Source organism: Lepidothrix coronata, unplaced genomic scaffold, assembly GCF_001604755.1.
Source record: "Lepidothrix coronata isolate B3197 unplaced genomic scaffold, Lepidothrix_coronata-1.0 Scaffold165, whole genome shotgun sequence".
Lineage (NCBI taxonomy): Eukaryota > Metazoa > Chordata > Aves > Passeriformes > Pipridae > Lepidothrix > Lepidothrix coronata.
The window spans coordinates 941,432-963,024 of NW_016690345.1; the positions used below are offsets into that span (position 1 = coordinate 941,432).

General features: G+C 43.4%; 1 long non-coding RNA gene across 1 annotated transcript; it reads left to right on the plus strand.

Moving 5' to 3' along the window:
• Positions 1-1,426: 1,426 nt before the first annotated feature.
• On the plus strand, positions 1,427-19,868 carry LOC108504472. The gene is made up of 3 exons (XR_001877121.1): positions 1,427-1,843; positions 15,984-16,084; positions 19,679-19,868. It is a non-coding gene; the product is annotated as an uncharacterized LOC108504472 (long non-coding RNA).
• Positions 19,869-21,593: the final 1,725 nt, after the last annotated feature.

Here is a 21,593-nt window from a genome sequence, read left to right on the forward strand (position 1 = left end):
ATAGCTTGTTTAATAATGTTTAAAACTCATTATTTAGCCTAAAGCACCCACTGAAGTCACACAGATCAGCACTGGAACTGCAGGGTCTGCAGCCACCACTGACCCCACCGTGTTCTGTTACAAAGAGAATGACGAAACCATAAAACTCTTTAAGATGTAGAAAATCCCCAGACAGCTGGGAGTTTATCCTTTTCCAACCACCACTTCTGAAGATGAGATCTCTCATAGCATCTCTCCGCCTTTATTTAATCCACTGGCAAACCCAACACTGACATTGCTCTCATTAAAAATCCCTGGAGCACAGCACATCACTGCACTTTAACCTCATAGAAAAATGAGCACCATTTGTAACAGTCACACATGTCATGATGTTACACTGAAAATATTTCTGTAATTGCAAGCCACCGGATTGCTGTTTTTCCAGAGGAATATGCATTTTTCACTAACACATGAAAAACGAGGGCAGTATGATGGGCTTCTCAGAAGAGGCAGGAGGCATTTTTCACAATCCCTTAATTAACTCAGGAGCCTAAAGGGCTTTTTTTACGTGTTCCAACACTGCTTTTACCCCATTACGGTGGTTTCAGTGACAGAACTTCTGCAGCTTGTGCCGATACAAACTACAAATGATCAATGAAAGACAGATTGCACAATATCAATTATTTCAATGATTTTTAGCACTATGTCCCCCTTGTCTGCTCTGTCTTATGGCCTGGGACACACCAAAATGCTTTGTTACTCTAAGGCTGCATTTACTGCTTTAACACATCTATGAGGGCTTTTTGACAAGCTAGACTACTCCTGGTGTTTTAAATGATGTTATTTAAATTATGATCCTATAAGTTTAACGTAGTTGTATATTACTTTCTTGCTTTTTCCCGGGAAGTGCTTCTCTGCCCTCTTTTGTGTGTATTTTTCACGTGACCCTAGATTAAACCTTCACAAATGCACTATATAGCATGTTCTGCATGAGTGTGCAGCCCTCAGCACAGTATTCTCAAACATATCCTCTTGGAATGTGATGTTGTCTCCATTTGTAATGTTTTTTGTTCCTCTACTTTTATTAATTTGCATAGACACAAAGTCAAGTACGTTCCTAGAGTCTGCGTTGTCCAAAATCATTCGTGCTGCAAAGGGAAATGTGTCGGCCATGAGGTTGGTCTGATGCAAGAGCCCCCAGGAACCATCATATGAGTTCAGCAATGGAAAAAGCACAGTGTGAGGGGCAAAAAACCCCAAACCAATGGATTTTAAAACTGAAGTTTGACAGTTTGCTGCAGGGGACGTGCACCCAGGCTGCTTGGCTGGCTGAGCCGTGGGCCCGGGACTGGTTCCGCTCCCTGTGCCCTCAGGGCGGCCATTTTACCGCACAGGGCGGCCATTTTACCGCACAGGGCGGCCATTTTACCGCACAGGGCGGCCATTTTACCTCGTTTTACCTCAGCACAGCGCAGCCGGTCCCGGCTTGTCTCTGTCCTGCTCCTGGCTCTGCCGCCCACTTAGGGAGCAGGAAAAGCTCTTGCCCACATCCTCGGGGAATGCCACAATGTGACAGAGCCGTGACCGCAGCCCCTCAGCCCTCCTGAGGGGATACACCCGGGATACAGAGGGCCCTGCTGCCATTGCCTGCTGTGTGGAGGGCACTCACTGTGCAGGCTGGCTTAGAGCTGCACAAGGACTTTCAGAGAGGAAGCTGAATTAGAAGAGTAAGAATGATTTAAACAACAAAGCTGTTCCCATTTGAAGACACTGCTGTGGTGTATTTTGGACACTGGAGCTTGGTACTTCCCATTCGTGCTACCCTGCCATGTTTTCCAGCTACCCTGCCAGCACACAGGTCACAGTAAGTACAGCAAGGTGACCATCATCACTAAAGCAGCAAGTCCTGTGAAACCCATTGACAACCCTATTTAATTATTGGGCTTTGGACTTGTTTCATTTCAGAACTAGTTTGTTTGGAGGCAGCCCTAAAGGCCTGTAAAAGAAAGGCAAACAGAACAGCATGTGACAGGCAGCTTGTTAATGGTGTACACCGTGGTTATTTACTGGGTGATGCACATACCTATGTATGCACATGTATCCTAGTGTCATGGGATGGATAGAAGGATTGATTAAAACCTTGCCTTTCCCACAGCTGGGTTAGATTAGTCCAGAGAGAAAATATGCAGCTTAAAATCTCTGTGGATAATTAGCCTGACGTTGCTTATCAGGAGGCACCCTTCCCTGGTGCAGCTTGGCAGATGAGGAGGCAGGAGGAATAAACACCCAAGTTGCTTATTCGCAAGCAATGTCTCTGGTTTCTGACAGGGGTTGACTCATGGCTTTAATAAATCTCCGGACATGTTAGCAATGGCATGAAAATAACAGAGCTTGATTTCAGCCTCGGAATTATCATTTGTGTGTATGCTTCCTTCTGTTGAAACCAATAATTATCAGGATCTATAGGGTGAGAACAACTTTCACATTGATGCCAATGAGAAGAGAACAGTTTGGTTGATCAGGGTTTCAGGGCGGGGGTCAGTGCCAGTAGCAGTAGGCAACTGGAGGGGCTCCTGCTTTCAGAAAGCCTTTGTTTGGAGGAAAATGCAAAATCAGGATCCTCAGGGGGTGTGGTGGTGGTGGGTGGGGTGTCAGCATTTTAAAGACAGAGTAAGATATCAAACAGACTATATAATAGGACTCAACTGGAATCAGGGTTTACCTTTTTTATAATGTATCAAATCTGAGAGAAGTATCAGTCAAGCTTAATATCAAAGATGGGATGAACTATGTCTAGTATGGGCAAATCCAGTGCTGCTGGGAAGTGCTGTGAGGATCCCCAGCTTTGGGGGAGTGGCAGTGCCCTTGTCTGCTTCTGCTGCACTCTGCTGCTATTCCATGACATGCCAAAATCCATACCTTGAAGGGTTTGTGTACTATAAATTAGGCAGTAAAGTCAATGGGATAGTAAGAATGAATGAACAAATGAACATTATGTGCTAGGGAAGTAATGCAGTTGGCAAGGCTTAAATCCAGCTGTGCAGGAGAGATTTACTGGCTGCTATTGCTCATGTTCCCTCACATGAAATAACCCCAATCCTATACCAGCTGGTTGTGCCTGCTCATAGTGTAGTCCCGATAGTCTACAGAACATTTGGAATTGGGACCCCTGACTTGCCTCCCCACTCTGGACTTAAAATGAAAAAAAAATTGTCCTTTACTTCATTTGTCAGACAGTCCAGCAACTCCCTGTCCTTCAGGAGAGAGCTTAATAAGTCCTTCTGTCATCCATGGAAAGGGATTTTCATTCCCTCCATAACATGGTACAGGATATTTGATAATTATTCACTTTGATCAATGGTGTTGGAGCACTGGAGCAGGCTCAGGTGCTGATTGCTCTCTTGATGCAGATGACCCATTTCCTGAGGAGAAAGAGCAGAGCCCTATGCATAAGATGCATTCCTGACTGGTCTCACACCATGGCATTAGGGAGGGTGACACCAAAACACAGTGTGCCCAAAAAGTTGTCTGCGATTCCATCATCTGCAGTGTCACTGACAGCACCACTAACCCCGAGATGAGCAGCAAAAGTTCTTGGGCTTGACCCTCTTTGTCAAACTGTTCTTGTTCTCTGTATTTTGGGGGAAGAGGGGGAAAAAAAGAAGTTTTGTTCCCGGTAGGGTTCTGGGGCAAGATGTATTTGCCCGTCCCTCTGACCTGTCACCCTGGAGATTGCAGCCCACACCCCTGAGCACTGGGTTAATTAGTGCCTGGCTCTTCCCACACTTCCTGACCTCTGGAGAGCATCAACCCATGTTCCTAAACCTGGAGCTGCCTCACATGAGGCTTCATGCACATGCAGTACACCCTCAATTTTTCAGGAGAAACATGTATAGATACAGAATTACCTGAAGCCACCTAAGAAGCAGCAGCTGTTTTGGTGGGCAGCTTTTCTTTGGTTACAAAATAGGGTAGATGTAGGAAATCCTCAGGATGAATTGCTCTCTCAGGAATTCACTACAAACAAGGCTTGGTTATGCAGGGAAACCCAGGGGAAAGACCCTATCTGAGCCCGCTGCTGCCATCCCAGGTTGGGCGTGGCAAACCAGGTCACCACTGCCTTCACAGAGCAGCTCTAAATGCCTACATGAAGCCCAGCTAAGCTTTGTCATGCAGGAGAGATTATTGGCTCAGAAATAATCCCCCGCTGGCAGGCGGGGTGCTCTGGGCCCTTCACACACTGCAGGGCTCGGGGGCTTTAATGAGGGATGACGAAGGGAGACAGAGGAGGGATAGAAAAAGGGTGTCAAGATGAAAGCGGCGAAAAGAAACTACTTGTGGCTCTGCCCTGTGCACCTGTGCCAGGTGGGGAATTGTGAAAAGCACAGATGAAGTCATGTGTTACTGTACAACTGTTACTGGATAACAGCATCTGACTGTCACAGGTGAATAGTGGGGCTGAATGCACGTGTCACCAACAGCTCTAATAGCATGGCTTCCTAAATGTTGAGTGTTTAACACAGCAGATCTGACCTTCCCATAATAAAGATTTGTGTGTGGTTATCTAGGGTTTGAAATAGGACACCTGAAGAGATTTTGATCACTTTATCCTATATGGTCCGTTGGGAAAATTGAATATCTTTGAGCTCCATATGGACCTGTTTCCGTCCCAGGTTGTGTGGCTCCTTCTGACCCTCTCTTTGCATTGCTGAGATAGGGAAATCTACACCACCTTTATTTTTTATTTTTGGTCTCAGACTGAATATCCAAAAGTGGACATTGTTCACCAGGTCTTACATCCATAATCCCAGTCATTCTAGTGTTTCCCTCTAGGAGGTTTGTCAAAATGACAAATGCTCCAGTCTCCATTGCCCCAGGGACTTCACAGAGAGGCTCATAGTCCCTCTGCTCCCTGCTGCTGGTGGTGTTTTCCTTCTGCCCTGGCCTCATGGAGCCTTTACCCCAGTGCCCTCACTCTGACATACCATCTGAAATTTCCTGGAGGCCTCCTTTCTGCTATGGGCTTCCCTCCTGTTTGACACTGGATGCTGGTCTTGCTTTTCCCCTTGCAGCTCTCCCTTTCTGCTTTCTTGTGGCTTTCTGCTCCTCTGTGCCCTGTTTCCTGGCTGCTTATCTCCCTTTCTTCCGCTCATTGTTCCTGCAGCTGGAGCCAAGCCCCCTGCCACTGGCCGATGGGCACCAGGGGCATCTGCTTCCTCCCATTGCCTCACACCCCCTTTCAAGAGGGTCTGTGGATTATCAGTTACAGGGAAATTTGCCCAATCTTTGTAGAATTTAAACTGAAATGCACAAGAGCTCTTGGTACATTGCTGACCCTGTGGCAGCCCTCCTGATTTAACATCCAATTTCTCCCACCATCCCAGAGTGCCAAGAAATGAAAGTGCTGGAGATGCTGAAAGGTCTGGCTTGGTACCTTCAGTGTAGGCAGCGATGTTTCCTGCTCTCTCCACAAAAGCTGGAGCAATAACAAGGTGGGAGGTTCTCCTGTACACCGATATATGTGGTCACAGAAGGGTATGTCCTTAGAGAAGGCAGTCACAGTCAGCTCTGCCCCAAAGGAAGGGGTTCGGTTGTAATGTCTTGACCATAGTTTAAATTCTCAGTTAAATAGCAAATTGTTGGTAATGGTGATGATTATTCAGTGTGGGAAGTGTTTTCCATGCCTCTGCAATGATAACAAAGCCTATTTTTCAATATTTTCAGGCTGTCCCAATAATTACAACATATTATAAAAAGCCATGTTTTGTGTGTGATTTAGGCGGCCGGTGCTGTGCCTTTCCCCACCTTGCAAGCCTGCAACACAGAGGGGTATGGAAAACTCTTAACTCTGGATTTACATTCTGGAAGTCCATTTTTGTGGCCCACAATGTCACACTGCCTGCACTGTTCTTGGACAAAAGGATGAGCCCTGGTGACCTCACTGAGGATATTTCCCTGTGTAGCGTCGTACAATGATGAGCAGCAAGAGCTGAGCTGCCTCATCAGTAACCTGCAAACTCCTTACATCAACTCCTGGGCTGTAAAACTCCTCACAAATATAGATATTAAAATTTTCAATCTTCCTGAAACACGGGCTTTCTTTAGGTTACCTGTCTACTCTTCTTTAACATGTTAACTGTAATATTCACAACCTTTTCACACTAAGAATATGCCTGTCAATATTTCTTAAAAAGAATAAACCTAGCTGTAATTACCCCCAAAGTATCATGGCTAATTAAAGCTGTGCCCAAAGTGAAGGCAGGGCTGCAGCTGCTGGGAGCAGTGTAACATCAAATGCCACCAGCTGTGCCCCATTACTGGCCCTCCCAGTAGTCAGGAAAGATAAGGAGTAATTAGAGGACTTTGGTAAAAGGTAATGGTGTGGCATGGCTGGGCTTTACCTGCTGCAACAACATGAAAGGTATTGTCTTACCTTGGGATGGAATATACTGATTAGTTTCTGTTTGTTTGCCTTTTGATGATGTGTTTGGGTCATCTGCTTTAACCAGGGGTAAAGAGCTGTAGGAATGAGAATCCTCTGCTAGAGGAACCGTAAATGTTTTAGCAAGCTTGCTAATGTAACTCTCGAAAGTTACACAGAAATAAATGCCAGTTCTAGTCTCATAAAAAGCTGCAGGTTTGGCTACAGCTGGGTAACGTCTCGTGAGGTGGGGTGGGCTTTTTTGTTTGGTTTTTTGAGGGAGGGGTGTTCTATTCCCCCCCCCAATCTACTTCTGCAATTCTCACCTTCTGTGGTGAGAGCTGTGTTCAGTGTTAAAGGGTCTGTGTGTGAGCACCAGAGCCAGGCCACCATAACAGGGTGAATTGAAGGCTTTGCTCTCATTTGAGGGTTCTGCTTACTTTTGTGACAGTGGCCATGAAGTTCTGAATCAAATATGTTGTATTTGCACTTGAGAAACGGTACTCATGCCTTTTCAGGGACAAACTCTGCTTGGGGTAGGGGTCTGCAGGTTGGTAATGCAAGCACAAGTTCTGCTTGTAGCAGAAGATATTTCCTAGGGTATATACAGATCTCCCCAATTACCCTCAACTTCAGAGCACTGAAGAGCAATTTCCTTCTGGTTCTTTAAAAAAAGCCTCTCTATCTGCCCTACTCTGGGTGCAAATACCGATTTTTCAGCAAATGTCACGTGAAATGTTGAAGTGTACCCTTAGCAACCTTCAAACCCAGCTCTACATTAACATATGCCAACAAAATCCTAATGCACTCCTGGTTTTAGCTCTGCACTGATCATCGGGGTGTTTTAGCTGCTGTTGGGACAGTGGATCTTTGTTTCCAGATGGTTTTTGAGTGGGAATCTTGGGAATAACGTCAGGTTTTCTGGTAGGAATGTGTTGATGCTAAAGAGTTGTGCGGGAGGTTTTCACGTAGGAGTTTGCTGTTAGTAGCTCGTTGGTTGTGTAAGTCTTATTGTGAGAGGAAGGATGACTCTTAAGCTGCAGAGTGGAAAGAAGGATGTTAATTTAGCATGAACTGATGAAAACTGGGTGTTTTGTAAGGTGCACCATAGGGGGCAAAGTTGAGATTGGCTGTGCAGTGAAACTGGTACAGCAAATTAATGCCAAGTGGTCCAAGGAAGACTATCTCTACCTGGTGTGTTTAGCAGCAGCTCAGATGATTATAAACTTGAACTTCAAAAAATTCAAGGCAATTTGAAATAATTGTGAAAAAATTTGGTCTTGGGCCATAGCTTCTATTAAAGAGTAAAAAATTCTTTTCTCCCTCCGGGGAAAACTTGAGTGGAAGTGAATCAATAGGGATAGGTAGCATGGAAATTGGTAAATTACTGTGAGGATTTATTTTGGGAACTAATGGGCATTAAATTCTCTAAAATGGTTGTCATTGTACCACTGCCATTGGTACCACCACCACATTCCAGAGGGTGCAGTCAAGGTCCTTTAAGGCTCACATTACTCAGGTGAGCTTTAGCTGAGAGTCTAAAGGAACTAAATAAACACCAGGAGCTCTTAATTGAACCACAGATTAGTTTATAATTGCTGTCTGTTAAATTTTGAAGTGGTACATCCTAGAGATATGACAGGACTGTGATAAAATATATTGTCGGATAAGGTAAAGTGGGTAAGGAGCCAAGCAAAAACTGATGATAATGACTATCTTTGGTAAAACTGAAAACCTTTAAGTTCACATTTATGCCTATAAAGGCCAAAAAAAAAAATCTTTAGTCTGTAGGCTCTTTAAAATTCAGAGCAGAGTAGGAAAGGATAAGGTGAAGAAGTTAAGAATGCCTTAGATATTTCTCGGGTGAGCCTTGGTGCCTAGAGCCGAGAATTTTGTTTTATCTGCTTAATGCAAAGCATCAATAACATTCATTTTTTAGTGAAAGAGAGGGGACAATACAAGGTTTCCAGTTGTATCCAGAGCCACTTTGTTTGCTTTTCTCAGGATGCCAAATGTCTGTGCTACGGATCATGAGCTACAAGGTAAGTTTCATATGAGCCAAGTAAAACCCCTTTCTGTTAAGATACATTCTTCCTTTGTCTTCTTGATTACAATTGTCACTTTTTGACATTCTTGATATTCTTGGAATATTTGGGTTGAGTTTTCCAATACGTTGTTCCCAGCACAAGTTTTTTTAATGCCGTACCCCATTTGTGTTCTGGGGGGGGTTTTTTGTGGGTTTTTGTTTGGTTGGTTTGGTTGGTTTTAAATGAAGTTGGCCATACTGAGAATATTCTGACTCTTAGATGTACAGAAAGAACACAGGTTTCTCCCTTCACAACTACCAGAAACATTCATGGATTCTGCCTACTCGAAATTTTTCAACAGGATACATAAAAGAAATGCAACTTTTTAAACAAATTAATTGATATATTGGAAGAATGCATTTAAGCTATTCCTTCTGTGTTGTATTCTCTTCAGAGGAGAAATAAACATGTAAAACAGAAGCATATCACATTTTTCAAAGGCTTATGAGACGCTGTTTATCTCGCTTCTTTTAATTATATTTTGAAAGATGACTAGGGCCTGGATGTAACTTGTGCGGAGGCTCTCCCTGACTCAAAGTGCTTTGAAAATAAGTTGGTCTTTGTGGCTGTAGCACATCAGGTTGATGAGAGAGTACTTGTTAAGAAAACAAATCTTTTAGGCATAGAGATTAAAAATATGCTAACTATGCATTCCCAAGTGACCTCATTAAAAGTTCTGCCCTTTAGATACAAGGGAAAGACTGTGGGTTATGCTACAAATTAAAGGCTTAGTTAGGAGGCAAATTTCTCTTTTCCTCTGATTTTCAAGGAGAATGCCTAGCTTTGTGTTTCCTTTCCCACATCTGAATGGCTGCCTGTTCCTCCATGTGTGATTCATTCTCGAGAGAAGATGTCAGAGCCGTATTATTTGACTAACTCGGTGGGAGTACGGCCAGATCATCCTGCTTGAGTCATCCAGACGGGAATATTTCATCAGGCCTGCAGAGTTCTGGCTCACGATGTGCAGGGCTTCAAAGAGGTAGGGAAGGGAGAAGAAAGACCCAAGTTGAATGCTCTTCACCCCATCGGCCCTGCTATAGGAGCAGTGCTCCAGAGAGGATTTTCCCTGCCTTGTTGTTTGTCGTGGGAATAAAAGTTTGCAACAGGGGTTTGTCCCAGCATTGAGGGGGAATTTTGTAGTCTTGAAGAAATTTATTGGCTAACAGAAATGTTTCCTACCAAGCTCTAGCATTGTAACCTTTCTAACAGATTACTGCTGGGGACAGAGCAAACCACAAAATATTCTTTCTTGTTGGAATTATGAGTCCAGTAGCACTGACCAGTGTTTAAGACCAACACTACAAAAATGTAGTTAAGTGTCTTTTTTAACTTGAGGTTCATTTTTAAATTTCTATTATTGTTGTCATTACATTTGTGTAAGAAATGAGTTAACACTTTGAATTTCACTTTCTTGGTTTGACCACAAGAGCAGGAGTTGACTGGAAGCCAAGGATTTTTAAGCAGTTCCATGAATTGGGACGTTCCAAACCCAAAAAGCTTCTCCTTCTTCATTCCCTTCATTCTTTCAAAAATAATGCAGATATGTTCCCACTGGCAGCTTGTAAACAGTACAGAAACCCCACTCTTGAGAATCAAAATAGGATGACTTCAGAAATTTGTAGACACAAAGCACATTTTCTTTTACAAACTGCTCTACCAGGTAGGCTTGGGGAGGTGTCTCAAATGGCAGTTCTGACCTCTTTTATGCTTACTTATCCTGTTACTTAGTTTAGTAAGAGTGTTTAGGTGATGATGTCCAAATAGAGATGCGAAAACTATCCTGCTAGGGGCATGAGAAGATCTAGGGTGATTTTGGCTTGTTTACTTGCAGGAATTGGGGTATGTAAAGGAATAAGTGCTAGCACTTAGTTCATCCTCTAAGGAAGTGAAGCCTGCAAGAAACCAAGATTTATAGATGTGTTGGATGTCTATCACTCTGCAGCAAAGACTCTACATCTGCTTTGCTCTAGGCAGTGGTGTAGAGGGAGGGTAAAGCAAACCGGTTGCTTGCTAATAGCACCTGGACAATTTTTTTCCTCCTCTGGTTCTTTTTGTCATGCTTACTGAAATTCTATGTATTCTATGTATGGGTCATTTAATTTTGTAGCGAAACCCTTAAGATTGCAAAAACTTGTTGGAGGAAATATAAGAGGAATTAAGCAATGCCTAAGTAACTATCTGTTTCTCGTAACCATCCATCCCTCTTTTCTTCATTCCTCTACACCTAAATACATAGGATGCCTCCATCTCCATTGTTTTTAAAAGAAAATACAGGAAAGGCTTGGATTGTGTAGGTGGTGTCTTAGAATGCTTCAAAACCCAGGTACACGCAGTTTACAGCCTGTATTTGGAGGTGTCCAAGGCCAGGTTGGGTGGGGCTCTGAGCAACCTGGTCTAGTGTCCCTGCCCATGGCAGGGGGGTTGGGAAGAGATGATCTTTAAGGTCCCTTCCAACCCAAAGCATACTGTGATTCCATGATTTTGGCCTTTCCTCATTCTCAGGACCTTAATAGCTCCATGAGCTGCTGCAGTCTTACCAGATGCAGAACTGCAGTACAGAAACCCGACTGGAAACAAACTTCTGGCTAACCAGGACAACAGGGATTCTGTGAGTTACTTTCTGGAAGAAGAGGGCCCTTGTTTGTTGTGTAACACTTCCATCAGAAGTGGAACAGCTCTGGCAATGTGGCTGCAACAGCTGCTCTGAAGCTGCAGGTGCTGGTGGTCTGCAGCCTGTGGATCACTGGCTGGACAGACTACAGCTTTCTGTTATGGTTTTTGGGAAGTTCTACCAACGTCTGAAGTGAATAAAAATTTAGAATAATTTGGGTTTGAAGGGACTTCTGGAAGTCATCTAAATCTGGTTAGATCAGACTCCTCACGAGCTTGTCTGCTGCAGTTTTATACATCTCCAAGGATGGACATTCTGCACTCTGATCCAGTGTTCGACCATCCTTGTGATGAAAATGTTTTCCTCACATCTGTTGTATATGTTATTATTATCTTCTGAGGCCTGCCAAAGTCTGTATCTCATCTAAATGCTGCAGTTTAACTGGATCTGAAAAAAAACAGTGAATGAATGTACAATATATTTGTCAATATCTTTGTATTACAAGTGAAGCTGAAAGAAATACTTTCTCCTAGGCTAAGAGTCACATACAGAAGAGCTTTTCTTGAGCTTCTGACACTGCATTAAAACCTTGAGTCTCCCCTCACCCAAAACCAACAGCAAACACAAAACTGGGTTTATCTGAAGCAGTGGGGTGACGGGGTCCCTCACTATAATTCGATGTCAGTGATTTCCTTCAAAGCACAGGGGAGTTGTAAAAGCAACACGTGTGTTCCTCTTCCTGCTTTAACCTAAAATACAGCCCGAGACAACAGTGTGGTGGCTCAAGGGCAGCAGCAGCCAATTGAGCTTTATTGGACTTTTCCCTCAGTACTGAGGAATGACACCCAGCAGGAGGAGCTTGACACTGAGCAGTTGCTGAAGATCTACAGCTTTCCTTATTTATCCAGTGGCTTTTTTTTTTTTTTTTTAATGGAACCATTGTTTGGAATTTTGGCTATTGAAGTGGAGATAGAAGATACAATGGGCTCATTAATACTTATAACTTAAGATGAAATGATGCAGGCAAATAACAGGAGCTAAAGAGGATGAGAAAAACCAGTATGTGACTTCACTCCAGCATTTTCCAGATGAATTCTGCATTGAGATGCTGGAACAGCTTCACCCTCAAAGCATAAAACAGATATAAACACAAAAAAAGAAGTATACTGAGCACAGGCTGTTCAGAATTTTGCTTGAAATATTTACTTCTAAAAATCTGATGTTAGGGTGAAATTTTATTTACTTGTTTACCTGTAGCTACATCTACAATTTAGTGATGGATCTAAATGAAGAGATATAGGTACGATTACGTTACAACACGTGAGTAATAAGTTTGTTGTAGCTTTCAATGTATTTCCTGTAACTACATAAACCCAATTCTCTCTCAAGTACTCTGTCTGCACTGTGCTAATGCTCCAGTCTTCCTTGTTTATGGGTCTCCTAAACGTGGGAAAACAGACCTTCGGTTCCTGCCTACTATAAAATTCAGAGCACTACAGCTTTACAGCTATTTTGTCCCTTTCCAAGAATGCCCCCTCCTCCCCCCCGCCTTGGTGGTGTGCTATGGATCCCTTTTCCTAATGTCATTCTCACAACTCAGGAAATGTCCCTGCTTTCCTCTGCAAGCTTGTGCTTCCCTGTTGCCCAGAAAGATGGTTTAGGGAAACTTCCAGCCCCACTGCAGCTTATCTACAGCCAACAGATACATAAGTCTGTGTGTACAAATGCTAATTTTCTTGTTTGTTCTAGTGCAAGATTGTTTCCTTAACTTGAAATAGCAGGTACTTGCTCTGTTTTCATTGAAACGTTGAAATATTTATTTCTTGGGGTTTGGTGGAGTTGGTCTGGTTGTTTTTTGGTAAAGTTCAACAGGACTCCAAAGGGTGGATGTACATCTCTTCTTGATGTGACTCCCTTGCTTTAATTCCTGCGCTGTGAAGGATGTCAGGAACGGAATGTGAGGAAGATACAGCTCAGAGCTCTGCATCACCCCAACGTGAGGATCATCCCACGAGGGATGCACGGCTGCAAGCTCCATCTCCTACAGGATTTCTTTTTTGCCATGCCTTTAAAGATGTCTTTTGTAAAAAGACTTCTCAAAACTCCTTAGTGCTTCTCAAAGCCTCTTCAGTACTAAAATAAGAGTAAGCTTTGGAAAGTGTTTTTTTCCTCCCCAAAGCAGTTAGCATTTCTGCCCACTGTAGTCTTCCTGACAGCTTACTGAGTTTCTGGAAATGTCAAACTCCTTTTAGAAGACAGGACAACAGATTTTATTTGACCTGAGTGAGGAAATGCAGAACAGCTCAGGAAGCTTTACTGGGTGCTTATTAAACTTTCTAATTACTGTTTAGCCCATATAAACGTCACAGCTAGAGTACAAATATTTTGAGGGTTGAGCCGATAGCGGGAGATTACCTGCCTCTGCTTGGAACAAGTGTGTTATTAAATGTGGCTCAGATCTAGCATATTTAATAATGCAATGAATGTCATAAAGATGGTTCCCAGTTCAGTTCTGCAAGCAAAACTCTCTAGGAGCTCCTTTACTTCGCTGTTGAGTGCTGTGAGGAGGTGGAGATGCACGTTTACCACCAGTTTAGTTTGATCCCAGAGCAGCCCAGTTTTTGTGCTTTGAGGCTGCTCTGCCATGGGAATCAAAGTGCGGGAGTTGGGGATGGTCAGAGGGTTTGCTTCAAAAGTTGGAGCAAGAGAGAGGTGGTTGCTTGTGAACACCTTCTGACACTGCTACTTTGTCTCCTCTGGGTTTCTTAGCCTTAAATGCTGAGCTTCCCACCCTTCAAGTGTGTTACAGTTTCTCTAAATCACCCGTGGACAAAAGATGTTTGTATTGATTTAATCCACGCATGTGGAGGATGAAACAAACATCTCATGCTCACAGTATGAAGAATCGCATTTTACAAAATCTCGTGGCTTAGTTCTTGATGTTCTCTCAGCCCTCGTGCTCCCTTGTTTCCCTTTTCTCCTTGGGGGGCATTCTCCCCACTTAGACAATACCACAACGCACTTTCTGGAGGAGTCCCAAATGTCAAATTGGTCCAGCAGTTTGAAGGCAATCACTGATGTTACATGAAAAAAACAAGGTACCTTCACATGACCACATCTGCTCTTTTAATATCTGGTTTATGAGTGTAGGTGTAGGTTGGAAGGGACCTTAAGTATCATCTCATTCCAAGCCCTGGCATGGGCAGTGTCACCTTCCACCAGACCAGGTTGCTCAAAGCCTCATCCAGTCTGACCTTGGACATTCTCAATTAGGAGTGAAGAGGATGATCCTTGTTCAAAGAAAATGTTGTGCTTTTTGTTACTGTTACTCTATAAATTTTGCATTTTTGTGGGTCTCTGCAAGCTCCACTGCCCCAGTCTGCTCACAGATGTGCTTTGGATGCCCTTTTCACTCAATGCATTTCACTGTATTCATGTGATTCTACCCTTTTCCCCCATGCTTTGAGGATGTCTTCCCCTCCAAAGGCTGCCTTGCCAGCTGACCACCCCCAGCCAGGACCAGAGCAGTGCTTGGGTCAAATGGAAATTTACCTTTGCTGTTACTGCGCTTGCCAGTGCTGTTTAAATATTTACTACATTTACTAAAGCAGCTTTGCTATTAGAAACCAGACTCCACAGGTGGTGTTTTGGGACCCAGGAAACTGGAAATTAACTGACTTCCATGTGTTACCTGCAACCGCCTCCTCTTGCTCTCATCCTGCAGCTTTTGGCTAATGGGGGGACACTTGCAACTCCAAGGGAGTTTTTCCCAGAGAGCCGAATCACAGAGAATATCCGCTTTTCTGTCTTGCAACATCCCTATAAATTGTCTTCCTGGTTCTTATTTCTAATATATTATTTATGATGTGTAAGAAGTAATTAAAATACTGACGCTGCTCAGATGCACTTCGTATGTAAGGAAATGTCATGTTAAATATTTCATGTAGCTATTTAAAAGCCAAATTCACGTTCACGTAGCGCCACCTGTCTCTAAGCCTCTGCAGCTGCACAGGACAAGGGCATTTTATTTTTAGAGAACTAACATAACTCCTGGCAGCGCTTAAAAATAACTTTTTTAGGGGAAAAATTGAAAAGGCAAAGGTTTCACAGCTCTGATTTTGCAGGGTGTTCGGTAACAGCACATCCATCTGCATACAGAGCAACCTCAGGTTGGTTCCTAGTTTTCCAGGTTTTTATCCAGTTGACTGCTGGGCTCTGAGCATGTGGGTGACATGGCCTCATGCAGGAGCACAGCCCAGCTCACAGCGCAGCTCTTGCCTGTGGGTATGTGCCTCCTGACTTTCAGGTGGCACGGACTCATTCCCAATGACTTTCCAGAGGGGTTTTCTAAGCAGCTCCCTGGGAGGCTTGTTCTCTACCAGGTGTTCACAGTTGCATGCTTAGTAAATGATTGGCATGGAGAAGTCAGGGGTGAAGCATTAACTCTCTGGTGGGAATAGTTTGGTGTGCACAACTACCAGTTTCAAATATTTATTTGAAATTCCGTGGTGCTACCACTGGAATGTTTCGATCAAATCCACTGCGACATAAAAATTTTTTTGTGGTTTTCATTAAAACTCTTCAAGTGATTTTTGCCTACTCCACCATGATCTGCCAGAACTCACGTGAAGTTGCAGTTGTATTAGCTTGAACTCAAAAGTAGGGCACAATTAAGATTTTTATCTTGTTTTGTTGCCCTCACACTTAAAGGCATAAAGAAAACAGATAAAGCAAACCGGGCTAGACACCACATTCACCACAAGAAAGGTAAAAGGTGGGTCACAGGAGCTGCTCAAGGGTGAAGGCACAGCTTAAATCCCACGTGGGTGCTTAGAGCTTGGTAAGATCCCTAACATCACTGAGGACATTTTCTGCTCTTCTGCAGTGAGATGGACACTGAGCTCAACTCAGCTGGAAGAACTGCATCCTGCATATGTTCTCCTGCTGGAGACTTCCATGCTGTAAGCTTTGCCTGTGACAAAGCTGGTAAGTTAAGCCCGACCTCAAGAAGTTTATTTTGATTATTTCAGTAATAGCGGAAGGCCAGGTGAAGAAAAGGGCATTGATACTTGCTTATCCAGAGCTGGCTTATGTGTACACACAGTCTGGGAAGCAGTGAGTATTCCCTGCTGTTACCTGGTGGTGGTTGTGTTACCTCACTCAGTTCCCTGCAGCAAATGAAACCTGGAATAAGATGGAGAAAGCAGCAGGGTTTCCTTGTTGTGTTGCGGCATCCCCACTGGCAAACCTGGCAGCACTGAGTGGACATGGTCCCTTGTGTCATCTTTAGAGCCAATTCCCTCTGACAGAGTGTCTGGGGACATGTGAGAGGATGTGTGAGCTGCCTGACTTGGCTCCAGAGGTGGGGAGCCTGCCTCAAAGGGATCAGTTTGTCACTGCGTTGCTCTGCTGCACAAAGCCAAGATGTTTTTCCTCCCATTTCTCGCCCCATCTCCCACTTCACTGGGGCTGGGACATGGGAAGTCCTGGGCAGAGCTGCCTGCTCTGCCTCTGCAGAGCACAGAGGTGTCTGAATTGCTGTGGCCAGCCTGCTCCATTGGAGGCAACACCCGTCCCAGGAATGGGTAGGGAAAGGTCATATTGTGAAAAAAGGCAGCAAAGCTTTTAAAAACTATCCACGTGACAGCGGTGCTAAATGTGCCACACACATCTCCCAGCCAAGCAATGCTTTTAAACACATGCTGAGTTCAAGCAGGTTGATTACGTACTCCCTGATGTGCACGGCAAAGTAGACATGCACTTCCTTGCATAAATATAGTGAAACGTGCCCTTGAATGCTGCTATCTGTGAGTCATTTGTGTATTACTGAAAGGCCACAGATAGCATGATGCCATCAGTAAACAAAAAACAGAACTGAAAAAAAAGGCTTATAAAATAATAGTAATGACAGTAGTAATGACAGTTACCCGTGGTAGTTAATAAATAAGGTGGGCTTAGAACCACGGGCTCCCTGTTTTCCTGCCCAGCTGAATGCCCCGTTAAATGCAGTGAGCTCGGCTTTGCTAGTGAGGGGTAGTCCCGAGTCCTGGCAGTGCTTCAGGCACCCTGGCTCAGGTGCTCGCTGCAGCCTTGTCCGTCAGCAGAGGTCAGCACAGCCCTCTGTCCTGCCCAGCCACTGGCTCGCAGGATCTCCTCCCATGGCTGTAGGAGAAGCTGTGATTTCTCTTTTCCCCTCTGGAAAAGGGCTTTTGAACACAGAGAATTATTCTGTGAGAACAGAATTATTATGCAGGCGTCTACAGTGCAAAGGAAGACAATTAATCCCCACATCACCAAAAAGTGTATTGTGGGGGGTTTAATGAAGATTTCTTCCCCCTTCCCCCCAAAATGGATGCTTTATAGTTTAAATTATTTATAGGTCTATTACAGAATAATCAGTACTAAGTATACATGCATACACAGAGCACAATAAATTATGTATCTTCCCTTAATATTTCATGAGTAAGAGCCATGGCATGTATTGATTTAATTTAGATCTGAGTTCAAGAGAGCATTTAAACATACTTCTATTTTTAAAATCCACGAATCATCCTAATGGGACTGTTCAGGTGCTTTCAGTTAGATACATATTTAACAACCATGCTGAATTTGAGCCATAATAATAATCAGACTAATATTTTGAACCAGTGCCCAAGGAAGCCAGTGGGAGCTATTTAATCAATTTTACTAGGCTCTTGGAGTAGGATTCATTTTTTAATATATATGTGTATATATATATACATTTAATGAAGGAAATTGAAGGTAGAGCTTCACTGAGAAATTGAAATTTGTCTGAGCCTGGAATCACCTTATATCATCACGGATTTCAGTAGCAATCTGAGAAATCAAGGCAAGCTGTCTTAAGTAACTCATTCCTCTATTGCCTAGCACATGCCACCCTGAAGGTTGAACGTGAGTGACAGGAACTCATTCTTACCTAATGAAATGCACTCTTTTTTCTGTCCTGAAAGATATGGGAAAAGTCAGTGGGTTTTTTAGGACAAAATGCTCAAAAGCACTTCCATAGTACAAAAACTTAAATCTCACCGGCAGACTTGGGGCTCTGAGCCAGCTGAGAGATGGCTTAGCCTGAACCACCTTGGAAGATTAGGACTTCCAGCTGTTTTCCTGCACAGATGCCCATGCTGCTGTGGAATTGGCTCAAGCACCATGACAGTTTACATTTTGGGCATTTTTCTTATCCCAAATCTGCAGGTTTTAACTATGTGCTTGGTCTTCTCCAAAACAACGGTTGGGATACATTTATGTCTTTAATGGAGAGGTCAGAAAGGACCAATAAGTCTTGTCAAGAAAGCACTTGCATTAAATTGGTCATTTAATTTGGCCCTGGTGGTAGCACTAAGGAAGCTGCACTGTCTAGAAGGAACCTGCCATATAAACATCAGCACACACCTTATTTTCTTGTTTTTGTAGAAAAAAAATCAGATCACAACACCTGTGACTGCTTTGAGCCTTGCGTTTCTTCTCCGGGACATATCCAAAATTTCACTCTGGAGAATGTGGCTACAAGTAGTATCATCATCCACAGGAAAACATAAAAGAAGTCCAGGCATAACCTGAAAGCCTAATTAACTGATTTCCGTTAAATTATTTTTCCTTTCTTGTCCTTTTTTCCTCTCTTTTCCCTCCAGGATATAGGCAAAGCTGATGATTTTATCTTTAATATTTGCAAACTACAGGGTGACTGTGCTTCTGTCTTTAGGTTTTTGTGACTAAGTAGTAATAATTGTTAATGTTTCCCTCTGAAAACATCCTATGTTTTTACATAGGCTCTTACAAAAGTAAATTAAATAGCCTTCATTTTATTCCTTTATTATTATTACCATTATATATTAATAGCAAGCTGTACAGGGCTACTGTTTATTTTTATAACCCAGTGTTTGTAGTCGAGTCTGTATGTTTGTTCACATGTTAATATGGACACAAATATTGAGCCATTCTGGGTAAAAAACTTCACCTCTAATGGATCTTCAATATTACTGTGCTTTGCTTCCACAAGATGTTCTTGCAGTGAACTGAGAAAATCAGTCCAGATCTTATCTGTGGTTCTAAAGTTTAGGAGTTGATTATTTTTTTCCTACATTTAGTAGGTCTCCATATCAAACTGCAACTTTCTTCAGTTCAATTCCGTAGACTAAAATTTTTTGGTTTAGATTTTAAGGATTTATTTCATGTCAGTAGCTATTAAACATCCTGCAGGAGAAAATCTCAGAAGACATCCATTTGTAGATACAGTCCTTTTTATCTGGGGCAAAATACAAAGACCTGCAAGCAAGCCAAAATTTAATTGTATTATCTAATGGCATAAAAATTTAGTTATAGCTCTCTTTAATAAAATAAATTTGGAGTCTTATATGATAATTCTAAAATTAGATCATGTCACACCTCATGGCTGTCAGTTCGCTTTGTGTGATGAACCAAGAGCCTTGAACATTTCCTGCAGAAATGCCCTTTTATTTCTGCTTGGGGGTTGTGAGTTGAAAAGACTTTCTGAGATATGGCTAAACTTGATGCATTGTTTAAATGACAATTTCTTTTACTGTCTTCCTTCTAACAAAGGAATTACCGCGGCTCTTTGGGAGCAGCAGATATACAGCACAATGGAAAGTACCGAATGCTTAGGGAAAGAGCATGAGAACAGAGACAACTCATAGAGGTCCTGCTCATGGCAACCCCTGCTCAGAGATGCCTGGCAGTGAGCGGTCTGACCCCTGCCTTCAGCAGGTGCCAGTGCTCGTGAATTTATCTCCACCTTCTCTGAGCCCAGGTAGGTTTTTCATCTTTACAAAGTCCTCTGCCAGTGAGTTCTGCATATCAACTGCATCTGTTCCTGTAAAGATGCCTCCTGCTAGGCACAGAATAGCCCTGGTAGATCCTGTGTAAATCCTGACTGAAAGCAGGCAGAACTGCCCAGTCATTGATGATAATGCCAGTTCCTAAATTTCGGCTTAAGACTCGAGCTTTAGGCGCCTCTAATGGGAAGCTTTTCTGATTTCCACAGCAAGAATGATGGAATGAAATTCATGGCTGAGAAGGTGCAAGGAACAAAAAAGAATTCCAGCAAGTGGTAAAATATGTGATCCTATGGCGTCAGGTTGCAAACGCAGGTTCTGCATCTCCTACCGAGTGTCTGTGTGACCCTGATGTGCCCATCTGGAAAGGAGATAGAAAGGTTATTATTGACCTAGAAATGACACAGCTCCCAGCAGGTGGGCACAGGCTGCCTGACACACTTTGATGTCTTTGTCCTCACAGCAGCTTTGGAGGGCGATGGTGACTTCGGTGTGCCTTTGATGCCAGCCTGGCATCTTAATGATTGAGCTGTTCTGCTGTGCCTCCCCAGCCAGCCATTTCCTGTGGCATGAGCCTTAACTGAGCCTTAACTGAGCCTTAACTTAGTTGCCTGCAAGTGTATTTCAAGAGCAGAGTGAAGCTGGTGTTAGAAGAGAAGCATATTTGCCTGTTGGGCAGCAGCAGTTCGGATACCTCAGTACTGCAGTTATATTTGATGGTGCACGTACTTTGCTGCAGGAAAGCTGCCAAATGGCATCATACTCCTACGTCAGAGCTCTATGCAGATGAAAAAAAAGTGAATTTCCATGAGCTTCTTGGCCACAAAAGTACTTGCAGGTCTTTATACAGCTTCACCAGGCTGGGATCGAGGCCTGGCTCAGACCAGAAAGCACCATTGGGGCTGGTGTTGTCTGTATGAGTTGGGGCTTATTGAGTGGCTCAGACAAGGGTGAAGGTAGAAGTTCCCCAGCCAAGTCCCCTAGGACTAAATGACAGAATTACAGTCTGATCCCCAGCTCACGACCCCAGGAAGGGGCAGCTTTCTCCTAAATGTTTATGTTAGTAGAGGGATGTTTTTAACTCTCTGTCATGATTCTTCTTTAGCCTACAAGTCAGGTGTGGCAGTCCTAGGACGAGCTATGGTTGGATCAGGCTTTTCTCCTATTTCAAATGTTAGAAAACCTTTCTCATTTCTGTTTTGTTAACCTTGCTGATGGTCTTCCACTTTTCTTTCTGCAGCAAGTGGAAGTCCATGAATCCCCAGCCATGCAGATCATTTTTCTAGGTTTGTTTCTCTGTCACAGGGAGTGTAGACCCACTGTCCTAACTCCAGTGGCTGATTTTGAATTCTTTTGGCTCTGATCTGAAGCCCCACTGAAGGCCATAGAGGTTTTCCCAGCATGATTAATATTACCCAATTTCAAAGTATTACTTCCCTCTCGAATTGCCACCACACATTCCTACAGGATAACTTGCCCTTGCCACATCATTTGGATTGCCCAGCTGTTGCTTAGTTACAAGACTCCATAAGAGCCCAAGGCACAGCAGAGTGAGCACCGAAGCATTTCAAATACAAGACCCAAAGGATGCTCATCAATGTACGTGCAGGTATATTATAGGTCCCGAAATCTGAGGTTTTAGTGACCATGGCTGCTACCTTTGAGCTGACGCAGCTCTGGTT